This window comes from Lithobates pipiens, unplaced genomic scaffold (genome assembly GCF_037356315.1).
Source record: "Lithobates pipiens isolate NorthernLeopardFrog02 unplaced genomic scaffold, aLitPip1_a1.2 Scaffold_22, whole genome shotgun sequence".
Taxonomy (NCBI): domain Eukaryota; kingdom Metazoa; phylum Chordata; class Amphibia; order Anura; family Ranidae; genus Lithobates; species Lithobates pipiens.
In genome coordinates, this window is record NW_027507784.1 from 185,709,349 (window position 1) to 185,721,457 (window position 12,109).

The 12,109-nt window shown below is 43.1% G+C and overlaps 1 protein-coding gene across 5 annotated transcripts in view; it reads left to right on the forward strand.

Annotated features, from left to right (window-relative positions):
• The first annotated feature begins 269 nt into the window (after positions 1 to 269).
• HECW2 (HECT, C2 and WW domain containing E3 ubiquitin protein ligase 2) overlaps positions 270 to 12,109 on the forward strand; it is a 365,375-nt gene continuing 353,535 nt past the window's right edge. For 4 of the 5 annotated variants that reach the window (XM_077448729.1, XM_077448731.1, XM_077448733.1 and 1 more), the window contains exon 1: positions 273 to 617. The gene's annotated coding sequence lies outside the window, so the exon portion shown is untranslated. Of the gene's footprint in view, positions 618 to 12,109 lie in introns of all 5 variants that reach the window. The other variant, XR_013261865.1, reaches the window with a different exon arrangement.

A 12,109-nucleotide genomic window follows, 5' to 3' on the forward strand; every position in this document is an offset into this window, starting at 1 on the left:
TCGCGGCGAGGCAAGTCGGAGTCGCCTCGCCTCGCCTGCTGTGTGAACCGGCCCTTAAGGACTGGTAAATTGCAATACATTTGTTGCAGAATTGTTTTTGTTGTAGAATTTATTATTATTTTTTTATTTATTTTTGTTGTATTGCCATTCTTCATGAGGCGTTTCCGTTCTCTCCCTTCACAAGTTATGATAAAAGTATGTAAAGAGCGGCCGTCCTCCTCCTCTATGCACAGCGCCATCTAGTGGCCAGAAATGAGGAGTGCACGTCTAGGTTGATGTCGGGGATGCTGCTTGTCGCACACATTGATTTGCTGTGTCTCTATCGATCCATTCTGTTCTCCAGCACACGATTAGATAACGCTTCCATGCTCGGCTGTCCTCCGGGCCGGGCCGATCACTACTGTGTCTACTGGTAGAGCGGCCAGTGCCCAATGAAGAGGGGCCTGCTAGTGTCCAATCAGAGCACGCTTTACATCCAGCTGTGGAAGGTTTGTGAAGGATCCTTCCCGTACAGACCTCCCCGAGCTCCCGATCAGAGGACATGCAGGGTGTGTGCAGGGCACGGGCGATGGAGGGTTAATGGTGGATCCTCCATATGAGTGCTGATCATATACGAGGTAGGTGCTCTTCTCTTCATCCCCTCTATAGATAATGACTGTGCAATGTCCCTATATAGAATTCTACCTAGTGGTCCCATCATTATGCCCCCTATATAGAATTCTACCTAGTGGTCCCATCATTATGCCCCCTATATAGAATTCTACTGAGCGGTCCCATCATTATGCCCCCTATATAGAATTCTACTGAGCGGTCCCATCATTATGCCCCCTATATAGAATTCTACTGAGCGGTCCCATCATTATGCCCCCTATATAGAATTCTACTGAGCGGTCCCATCATTGTGCCCCCTATATAGAATTCTACTGAGCGGTCCCATCATTGTGCCCCCTATATAGAATTCTACTGAGCGATTGCATCATTGTGTCCCCTATATAGAATTCTACTGAGCGATCCCATCATTATGCCCCCTATATAGAATTCTACTGAGCGGTCCCATCATTATGCCCCCTATATAGAATTCTACTGAGCGGTCCCATCATTGTGCCCCCTATATAGAATTCTACTGAGCGGTCCCATCATTGTGCCCCCTATATAGAATTCTACTGAGCGGTCCCATCATTGTGCCCCCTATATAGAATTCTACTGAGCGATTGCATCATTGTGTCCCCTATATAGAATTCTACTGAGCGGTCCCATCATTGTGCCCCCTATATAGAATTCTACTGAGCGGTCCCATCATTGTGCCCCCTATATAGAATTCTACTGAGCGATTGCATCATTGTGTCCCCTATATAGAATTCTACTGAGCGGTCCCATCATTGTGCCCCCTATATAGAATTCTACTGAGCGATTGCATCATTGTGTCCCCTATATAGAATTCTGCTGAGCGGGTCCCATCATTGTGTCCCCTATATATAATTCTACTGAGCGGTCGCATCATTGTGTCCCCTATATAGAATTCTACTGAGCGGTCCCATCATTGTGCCCCCTATATAGAATTCTACTAAGCGGTCCCATCATTGTGCCCCCTATATAGAATTCTACTGAGCGGTCCCATCATTGTGCCCCCTATATAGAATTCTACTGAGCGGTCCCATCATTGTGCCCCCTATATAGAATTCTACTGAGCGGGTCCCATCATTGTGTCCCCTATATAGAATTCTACTGAGCGGTCCCATCATTGTGCCCCCTATATAGAATTCTACTGAGCGGTCCCATCATTGTGCCCCCTATATAGAATTCTACTGAGCGGGTCCCATCATTGTGTCCCCTATATAGAATTCTACTGAGCGGTCGCATCATTGTGTCCCCTATATAGAATTCTACTAAGCGGTCCCATCATTGTGCCACCTATATAGAATTCTACTGAGCGGTCCCATCATTGTGCCCCCTATATAGAATTCTACTGAGCTGTCCCATCATTGTGCCCCCTATATAGAATTCTACTGAGCGGTCCCATCATTGTGCCCCCCTATATAGAATTCTGCTGATTGTTCCCATCATTGTGCCTGTCCTGTGTAGGAGATGCTCCTCTTATTAAAAGAATGATGTGATCGATCAGACTCCTATCAATTAATTAGGGTTGGCATTTCTGAGAAATCCATCCTGGACCAGGTTGGCGTTGTTTGTACAGATTGCTGATCAGAGAAGAAAGCGTTTTTAATATATGCGACAGTAAAAGTCGCCATCTGTTCAGCACAATTGCCCAGTTGGCGCCTGTGTGTAACGCAGATAAATGGGGCTTTCACATGGCAGTGTTAGGGGCAGGGAGCGATCAGTGAGAAGTAGAATATTCTCCGCCTGGGATGTGGCATCGCTAGCACTATTCAATGAGGCTGTAAGCTTGTTTATATTGTAGGTGCCTGCTCTGCTGCAGTGTGGAGTGCGGGCTGCTGCAACAAAAGGACACGATCGCTCAGGGATCCCTCGTCAGCACAGCTCCGCACTTTGACATTTCATTTTCTGGGTGGGTACACCTCCATCGCAGACATGTGGGTTGGATGCAGTCCAGGGCTTTTATTATGTTCCTATTCTCCTCCTTGAACTGTGTGTTTTTAGAAACATTGCAGCAACATGAAGGAGACCACTTGAAAACCAGGCTTTTTCTGCCACTTTTTATTTACAAGTTGAAATCCAGTATTTTTTGTTAGATAATTACTTGGCACCCACAGACATTATACCCTTTTATTTTTTAGCCAAGGCCCTAGGGCAGGGGTCTTCAAACTGTGGCCCGAGGGCCAGATTTGGCCCTTTGCTTGACTTTATCCAGCCCTTGGGTCACTATTCCTACCACTGATATGAGACACTATTCTGCCATCTGACACTGACAATGGAGCACCATTTCTCCCTATGATATCACTATTCCTCCCCCTAATACCAGATGCTTACTCCCACTGATGCCAGGAAAATTCCACTCCCGCTGGCCAAAGTCTGGCCCTCCTAGAGTCTGAAGAACTATAAACCGGCCCTTTGTTTAGAATGTTTGGAGACCCCTGGCCTAGGGTCTTGGCTAAAAAAATAAAAAAGGTTTAATGTCCCCAGGGAAGTGATGGCGAACCTTGGAACCCCAGATGTTTTGGAACTACATTTCCCATGATGCTCGCCTACACTGCTGAGTGCATGAGCATCATGGGAAATGTAGTTCCAAAACATCTGGGGTGCCAAGTTTCGCCATCACTGCCCTGGGGAATAAAATGGTGATCGTCTGACATCAATATTTTTCATGTCACACAGTATTTGTGCAGTGGTTTTTTAAATACAATTTAAAAAAATATTATTATTTTTTTAAGAAAAAAAAAAAAACAATTTACCCCAATTTTTTGTATAATGTGAAAGAGGATGTTATGCAGAGTAAATAGATACCTAACATGTCTCGCTTTAAAATTGCACGCACTCGGAATGGCGACAAAATGTAGGGATTAAAAAAACGACATAAGCGACGTTTTGGACACCTTTACAATTACAGCTAGCGCTAGAATTATTGCTCTCACTCTAACGTTCGCGTCAATTCCTCACGAGTGTGGTGTGAACACTAGATATGTGAAACCTTGTGAGCTGCGGTGTTAATCTAATGAAAGCTACCAGCACTAAACACACTTCCTAGACATGCAAATTAACTAAAAACCAAAATGAATGCCGCGATAAAAAGTGTCCCCTAAAGATATATAGTGCATTCAATGGTTTTCAGTGGCGTGAGCACTGTTTACATATGTGTGTGCGACTTATGTATTCGCTCGCTTCTGCATGCAAGCACGGAGGGAAGGGGGTGGTTTTAGATTTTATGTTTAAATTTATTTAACTTTTTATTTTTACACTGTCCCTTTTTTAATTTAATGCCTTTTTTTTTTTTTTGATCACTTTTATTTCTATCGCGAGGTATGTAAACATCCCTTGTAGTAGAAATACGGATGACAGGTCCTCTTTGTGGAGAGATCTGGGGTCAAAAAAAAAAAAAACTGTTAATCTTTTACTTTAAATTTTTTTTTTTTTTTAATTATTTACTTTCAGCCTGGACCCAAAGTGAGGTCGCTCTGGTCATCCAAGGCTATAGATGCGATCAAAGAGTATATCTAATCTTTGATGGCCTATTATTATTATACAGGATTTATATAGCGTATAATAATAGGATTTATATAGCGCCAACAGTTTGCACAGCCGGCCTATTGGAGCAGCCGGCCGCACCATCACATCATTTCTCAGGCTTCAGAAAGCATTCCTGCAGCTCATTTTCATGAAAAAGCCAGCGGCAAAAAACAATGCCAGGGTTATGGCTGATATCTTCAGACATAATCCCAGTAAACCACTTCAAAGCCACAACGTGTGTGTGTGTATATACCTGTTGCGGTCGGTAAGTGGTTTTAATGTATACATGCTGGTTATAATTCAGAACGAATGCCATAAACCATGGGTCTTCAAACTATGGCCCTCCAGTTGTTTAGGAACTACAATTCCCATCATGCCTGGTCATGTCTGTGAATGTCAGAGTTTTACAATGCCTCATGGGATGTGTAGTTTCACAACAGCTGGAGGGCCGTAATTTGAGGATCCCTGCCATAAACATTCGCTTTTGAATGGTTGCTATGGGCAACATCTCCACTTTGTTGGGAGGATTCTCCAATGCTATAAATGGCTCTCACGTAACCTACTGTATTGTATAGTAGTCTGTACTTGTGTGTCCTGTTCTACATTAAAGTGACACTCAACAATATCCTTATTCTCCAAACATCACCCATCACCCATACACATCAACTACCTAATGGCCCTGTTATATGTTTTTCATTCCCAGCATTTCATATTCCTGATAGGTGCCCACTGTACAATGTACTTGTATGAAAAAGTATCTGGTTCTCTTTATATTACTTCCTCTGTGTGAAATCCCTGGTGTTCTGTCAGTCCCTATTAAAACTGACCACCCTAAGTAGAACACATCAATCATGGCCAGTTCTCTAGCCGTTCTGAGAACTCAGCCTGCTCTTCCAATGATCAGACTTGTCCTGATACCCCCTGCATAGCCATTCACTGGGATGTTCAGTGTGCTACTGTTTCTCTCCCCCCCACCCCCAACTTTTATGCAGCTGAGAACAGACGGAATATGATAATTTATTGATAAAAAGTATTTATAATGTCTTTTTTTTTTTTTTGTTACATCTATCCACACATGTTTTGACTTTCATTTCTATTTTAGCCCCCGTTCGCACCAGTGCGACTTGTCGTGCGATTTGACAGATCAAAAGTGCATGACAAGCCGCACCTTTCTTCAAAATGGCTCGACTCCGACTTGGCGATTTCATGTGCGCATCTATGCATGATGAAGCACAGATGTCGGCAAGTCGCACATGAAATCGCACTGATCAGTGGCTTTAAAATCACGCTGAAATAGCGTGATTTCAAAGCCCCATTCGGTGTAAACCAGGGCTTAAACTGAATGGGTTGTTTTACATTGTGAGGGTTTTACATTCACTTTAAATTCGTTTTTTTAGGCCCCTTTCACACCAGGGGACTGATCGGGTCACCCTGTCCATTTTTCAGGCAGACCTGATCGGACCATCCATTGCTCTCAGTGGAGCGCCGGATGTCATCTGGCAGTATGAATGACAGTCAGATGGAAACAGGCAGGCAGTCCAGTTCCATCGGACCACCCCATCAAGAACAGCAGGCTGTGTCCGTGTCTGCTCTGCATAGTGGAGCGGACACAGACCTGTCATCCGCCTGCTTAGCGGGGATCAGTAGGGAGATCCCCCGCTGAGCAGGCAGACCCGCTTTGCCGTATTCCGCTCTGTCTGAAAGAGGCTTTACTGTTTGTTTTTTTTGAGCTCCTGAACCTCTCCTCTCCCCATTGCTTCCTGTCCTTTGGAATGAGCAGTGCCTGTTTTTTTTTTTTTGTTTTTTTTTTAAATTAGTTTTTATTAAAGAAAAGGAGCACATACAAGTCATCGCAGACATAAAATCAGAGGAGCAATACAACCAGTAGGCAACATTCACCCAACAAACTACTTAGACTCCAATATGGATAGCTCAAAAAAATGTACATGACTCCCTTCTATTTGTAACCAGAAGAGGAGAAAGAAGAAAGGAAAGTCCAACTAGAGGGAAGAAAGCAGGGGGGGGGGGCCCAACCGCCAGACTGAAATTTCAGAGGCTAAAGCATGATATACATAGCTCATCGAAATACATCAAAAACAAGGACCATACATGGCTACAGTATATTATATTACACCGGACTGGATACCATAGCTGCATACGGGGGTGTGTACTTAAAGGCGACCCAGCAGGCCCAAGTCTTTTTTGCAAGGTCTGACTTGCCTCTCAGGGAGAGTGTCATATCTTCCATGTAGTATATTTGATCAACCTTGAGCAGCCAGCAACGGAGCGTGGGAATCTTCCTCTGTTTCCAATATCTCGGGATAAGAGTCTTTGCCGCATTGAGAAGATGGGGCGTAATAGAGCGTTTATATGAGCCTGCCGGCTTTTCCGAACAGTGGAATAGCACATGCCATGGATCATTCGGAACCTCCTGACCCTGAATCTGCTGGATCCAATGCAGAACTGCGAGCCAAAACGGGCGTATACGTGGGCAATACCACCAGATGTGGGCGTGGGAGGCTCGCTCCCCGCACTCTCTCCAGCAGAGCGGTGAGGTCTGGGGGAAAAACCGGTGTTGAGCAGTGCCTGTTAATGGCAGTCATGTGCACACTACAAATCCCATTGTCCATAAAAGTAGAGTTGCACGATACCGTTTTTTTTTTTTCAGGGAGTATGAGTACCGATACCGCGGTGAGATTTGCATCAATACAAAAAAAATTGCTGCAGATCGCACTGCAAAGAATTTCATTCGAATTGAACAGGAATTCAGTGTGATTCCCCCCCCCCCCCCCCCCACTGCTTGTGTGTGTAGAAAGGGAAAGTGCCATCTAGTGGGCAGTTTAAAAAAAATATTAGAACTCACAGTACATATCTGGCCACATGCAAAATATTCTATATAGGTGTCCCAGTCCGCTGGTTATGGCAAATTGAGGTCGCCAGAGGTGCTCACAGGGCTTGAGGAGAAGTTCCTGGACCTCGTGGGTGTAAGGCAGAAGCAATGTCAGCTTGGGGGGTGGACTGCCTCTACATCTCCTCCAGCCCTGTAAGCACCTATGAAGATTATTGCATGTAACCAAGTAAGTACTGTGAGTTCTGACGTTTTTAAACTGCCCACTAGGTGGCACCTTTCCCTTTCTTTTCACACACAGAAGCAATGGGGAAAATCGCATGCGTTTCGGACAGGAATCGCACCACACTCCAGTTCAAATTGAATTTGATTCTTTGCAGTGCGATTTGCAACCATTTGTTTTGTATTTAACGCAAATTGCACCGCAAGCTATCGTTTCGGTATCGGGAGCATTTGGACGAGTACCGATACTTGTGCAAATGCTTGGTATCGACATCAGTGCATACCTAGTTAAAAGGTAGCTGGGCTGCTTTTGGTGCGATGCAGTGCAATTTTTTATTTTTTTGCATGCATCAAAATTGTATTTACATGTGTTTTTGATGTGATTCAGATGTGTTTTTGTTTCCGAGCTATCTTACTCCTCCTTGCCCTCAAAGAAATTGCACTAGTATGAAAATCGCATCAAAAATGCTCCAAATGGCACTACATAATTGCATTGCAAATCAGATGAAATCACAGTTGCACCAGTGTGAACCAGACCTAAATGTAAGCTGAGCTGTGTATGCTTGGCTCGGTGTACTTGAACATTGACAGGCAGGGAGAAGGGTTTGTTGAAAAAATACTACCTTTTTTATAGATATGTTTCCAATGAAATGTGCTGCTCTAAACATGAAAAAAAAACATAAATAAATTATTATAAAGTGCATATAAACAAACAACTGAGAAAAAAAAAAAAAGTGTGTGTGTGTATGTATGTGCATGCATGAAAGATGCATATAAGAGTACCATTAGCCATGTATATAGACATATAGTATAAATCAACCCTTATCCTTCATGACATTACACTATATTGACAGCGCTAACATAAAAATATTTTACAATCCAATATGCATAAAAAGTATATAAATACAGAAAAAAAGAGATGACGGTTTCTCAAGGAATAGAATGCACCAAAAAAAGTTTTTTTTGAAAGTCCAAACACAGGTGTTTAAATGTCATCCATTGCAGTATTCCCGAGGTGATGAAAAAGTTAGTCCATCTCCCAGTGAAAGACACCAGTGCGTAGTAACTTTACACTCAGTGACACCCCTTATGGTAAAACACTTACCAGAACTTAAAGGGTTACAGGCACATCACAAAACACATTGGTTCTTCAGATTCCTTGTAATAATGCTTCCAATCAAACCAAATGCCAATACGGTTGTCAGCACTGATAGTTTAAACTCGCTCTATCTTTGGTTCAATAGTACTCCATTCAGCATAGATTCACATGTAGGAAAAAAAAAAATATTCCATAGTGCAAACCATTTTATTTATTTAAAATTCTCATGCGCTTAATAAAAACATGCGTGCACAATGTACAATCATCAGGTCATTAATCATACGCAGAGCGATCAGGTTTGTCTCACCGCAGTCCTGAGATGCAAAGATAGCAATGGTTCTCAGCGTCCACGGCGGGTCCCGGGTAAAATTTCAAACCTTCTCCCCTGCGATGACGTACGGCTGCTTAGTCACGCCCATACGCGTTTTGTCACTACGTCTTCGTCTGTGGGCGTTAGCCATGTGTTAACATGTAATGAATCGCTTCTTCCTCTGCCACCACCAGAAACTTTCACCAAAAAGTGATAATGGGGGGCATGCTTACCAACTTCCCATAGGGACTTATTGTTTACAAGTAGAAAACATAGTTTTTTGCTAGAAAATAACTTAGAATCCCCAAATATATATATTTATTTTCAGCAGAGACCATAGAGAATAAAATGGCGATTGTTGCAATTTTTCACGCCACACAGATTTTGCCCAGCGGTTTTTAAATGCATTTTTTTTGGAAGAAATACACTTTAATGAATGTTAATGCAAAAAACCCCCCGAAAATATATGAAAAATACACTTTAAAAAAACAAACCCTAATATATACCCCCTTTTTTTTGTATCATATAAAAGATGATGTTACAGCAAGTAAATGGATACCTAACATGTCTTGCTTTAAAATTGCATGCACTCGTGGAATGGAGCCAAACGATGGTACTTAAAAATCTTCATAGGCAACTGTCAAAATTCCTACAGGTTACGAGTTTCACATTACAGAGGAGGTCTAGTGCTAGAATTATTGCTCTCACTCAGACATTTGCGGTGATAATTCACATGTGTGTTGCGAACACCGTTTATATATGTGGGCTTGACCTAGGTATGTGTTCACTAGTGCGTGTGAGCCGGCGGTGCTGGGGGTGCTTTAAAAAAAAGTTATATCTTATTTTATTTTATAAAAATTTTTAATTTTTACACTGTCCATTTAACAAATTTTTTTTGATTACTTTGATTTCTATCTCGAGGAATGTAAACTTTCCTTGCAATAACAATACAGCATGACAGGTCCCCTCTATGGAGAGATCTAGGGTCTAAGGCCCCTTTCACATGGGTGGCTGTTCTGCCGCTGTTAAAAGTATGTTTTGCTATTTTGAAATTCAGGGAATCTTGGCACAGCGTTCACTTGCACTTGTAGATTGCGATTAGCTGCGTTGGAACATTTGTGCCATTTCTGATGTGCTTCCTGTTTTTCTTTCCTTATTGTCCCTGCTATCTGCCGGAGAAATAGTACACTGCGATTACCTGCAGTTATGTGCAGATAGCTGCAATAAATCCGTCCTATCTGCAATAAGCTCCATGCAGCGAAACCGTTGCTAAATGCAGTGTGTGAATGGGGCCATAGGAAAGCATTGTGTGAGTTTATATGCGATAGATAACTTTATTTATCTGCAGCTAAAAGCTGAATTTTATCTGCCTGTGTGAAAGGGGCCTTTAAGACCCCAAATCTCTCCTCTACGCTTAAAAGCAAAAGATCAAAAAAACATGTTTACATGGCCAGAGAATTGGAAGTGACGTCCTGACATCGCTACGGTCCTCCAAGGGCATAGAGATGAGCGGTGGCCATCTTGCCATCACTTATCTCTGTAGCAAGACACTGCCAACGCTGGATGGCTCCTGGGCTCAGCGATCTGTAAAGTAAGCCGGGGGACCACTTTTATCTGAAAGCCAGTTGCCCAAGGGAAAAGAAAATACTGGGGTTATGGCATCTAGCTGCAGCCCTAAAGTGGTTGTAAACCCTTACAAACCACTTTGACCTACAGGTAAGCCTAGATTAAGGCTTACCTGTAGGTTCAAGAAATATCTCCTAAACCTATATGGTTTAGGAGATATTTGCCCGAAAACAGGCACTGCTGTCTACGGCGCATGCGCCGTAGACAGCGGCACGCAGGCGCACTGAGCGCGGCATTTTCAACAACGGAGCTGCCGCTCGTGTCAGCTCCCGTGCGCATGCGCGGGAGTGACGTCATAGCGGCTTCGCCGAATGACAGTGGCGGAGCTGTGAGACCCCACCAAGAAGATGGATGCGGCGGACTACAGGGGACAGCGGCGACTTCGCTGGCTCCTGTGTCAGGTAAATGACACATAATGGGCTACTATGCGATGCATAGTAGTCCATTATGCTTTGCCTTTGCAGGGAATGAAAGAGGAAGTAAACTCATCAGGGTTTACTTCCTCTTTAATGATGTCAAAGTAATGACGTAAATTCCCAATTAGGCAGTCAGGAAGTGGTTAATTACAGGATAGTCATAAAATGCTTATGTAATTTCTCTGGGAGATATGATGATCCTCCACACAGCCTTTGTATCACTCGGGACCACCGACACGCCTCATTTTCAGTGTGATAAGTCATGAAAGGCAAAAGAAAAAAAGGCCTCTTCATAGTATAAAATGCTTTTAAAGTAGAACTATAGTTAAAATGTGTGTTGGGTTTTCAGTAAGTGAGGGGTATAATGCTTGAAATGATTATTTTTGTCCCATTCATTACTGTCCCATAGCCAAACAGGAAGTGAGCAGAAATTCCTGCAAATGCTGTATACCTTTAAGCAAATTTATCAGACATTCAAAGTGCTGACTGCATTCTTTTTTTTTTCTCCCCCTTTTTTAGGCTTTTTCACTTTATTTTCACCTGGTGATCCAGCCAGCAAATCCTGGTATTTGTCAACTTCCCTTACAAGACCAAGCTGTCCAGCAAAAGTTTCAAAGGGTTGAGACAAACCATTTAAAGTGGTTGTATAGTCAAAATTTGAAGTTTTACCTACAGGTAAGCCTATAATAAGGCTTACCTGTAGGTAAAAAATAATCTCCTAAACCTGTATGGTTTAGGAGATATTCCCCTTGCAATGAGCCACTGACTGCAGCAGCGCATGCGCACAGGGGCTTCTCGGCTGAAAGCCCGGCAGACTCCGGACCTTGCTGGAAAGAAGTCTCCTACACGCATGCGCGGGAGTGGCGACATTGCAGCTCTGGCCACTCACAGCGCCGGAGCCGCAATACCCGGAAGACACGCCGAGGGAACATGTCAGCTCCCTCGGCGTGGATCGGGTGAGATGTCGGGGCCTTGTTCTAAGGTAAGTATTTCATAATGAGCTAGTATGAAGTGCATACTAGCTCATTATGCCTTTTTCCTTACAGGGATATACAAAATACAAAAAAAAAAAAAGTGTCAGCGGGTATACAACCGCTTTAACTGTGATTGAGGTGCTTACAATGGTCCATTTTTAATACATTTATGAAAAATCTTTATCCAAAAAGGAAAAAAGAAAAAAAACTTTGCTGTAACTGTTTAAAAGTTCAGCGTTAATTTGTTAGTCACTATTGTAAAGTCCATGTAAATCTGCTGTTAAGTGCATCTAAGCCCCTGTACACACGGTCGGAGATTTCGACAACCAAATCCGGTCGAATTTTGTCCGTCGGATCTTGTCCGAAACTGTTGCATACACACGGTCGGACTAAGTTGTCGAAAAATCCGATCATTCAGAACGTGATGACGTAATTTCGTTACGATGGGACAACATTCAGGCTAGTAGCCAA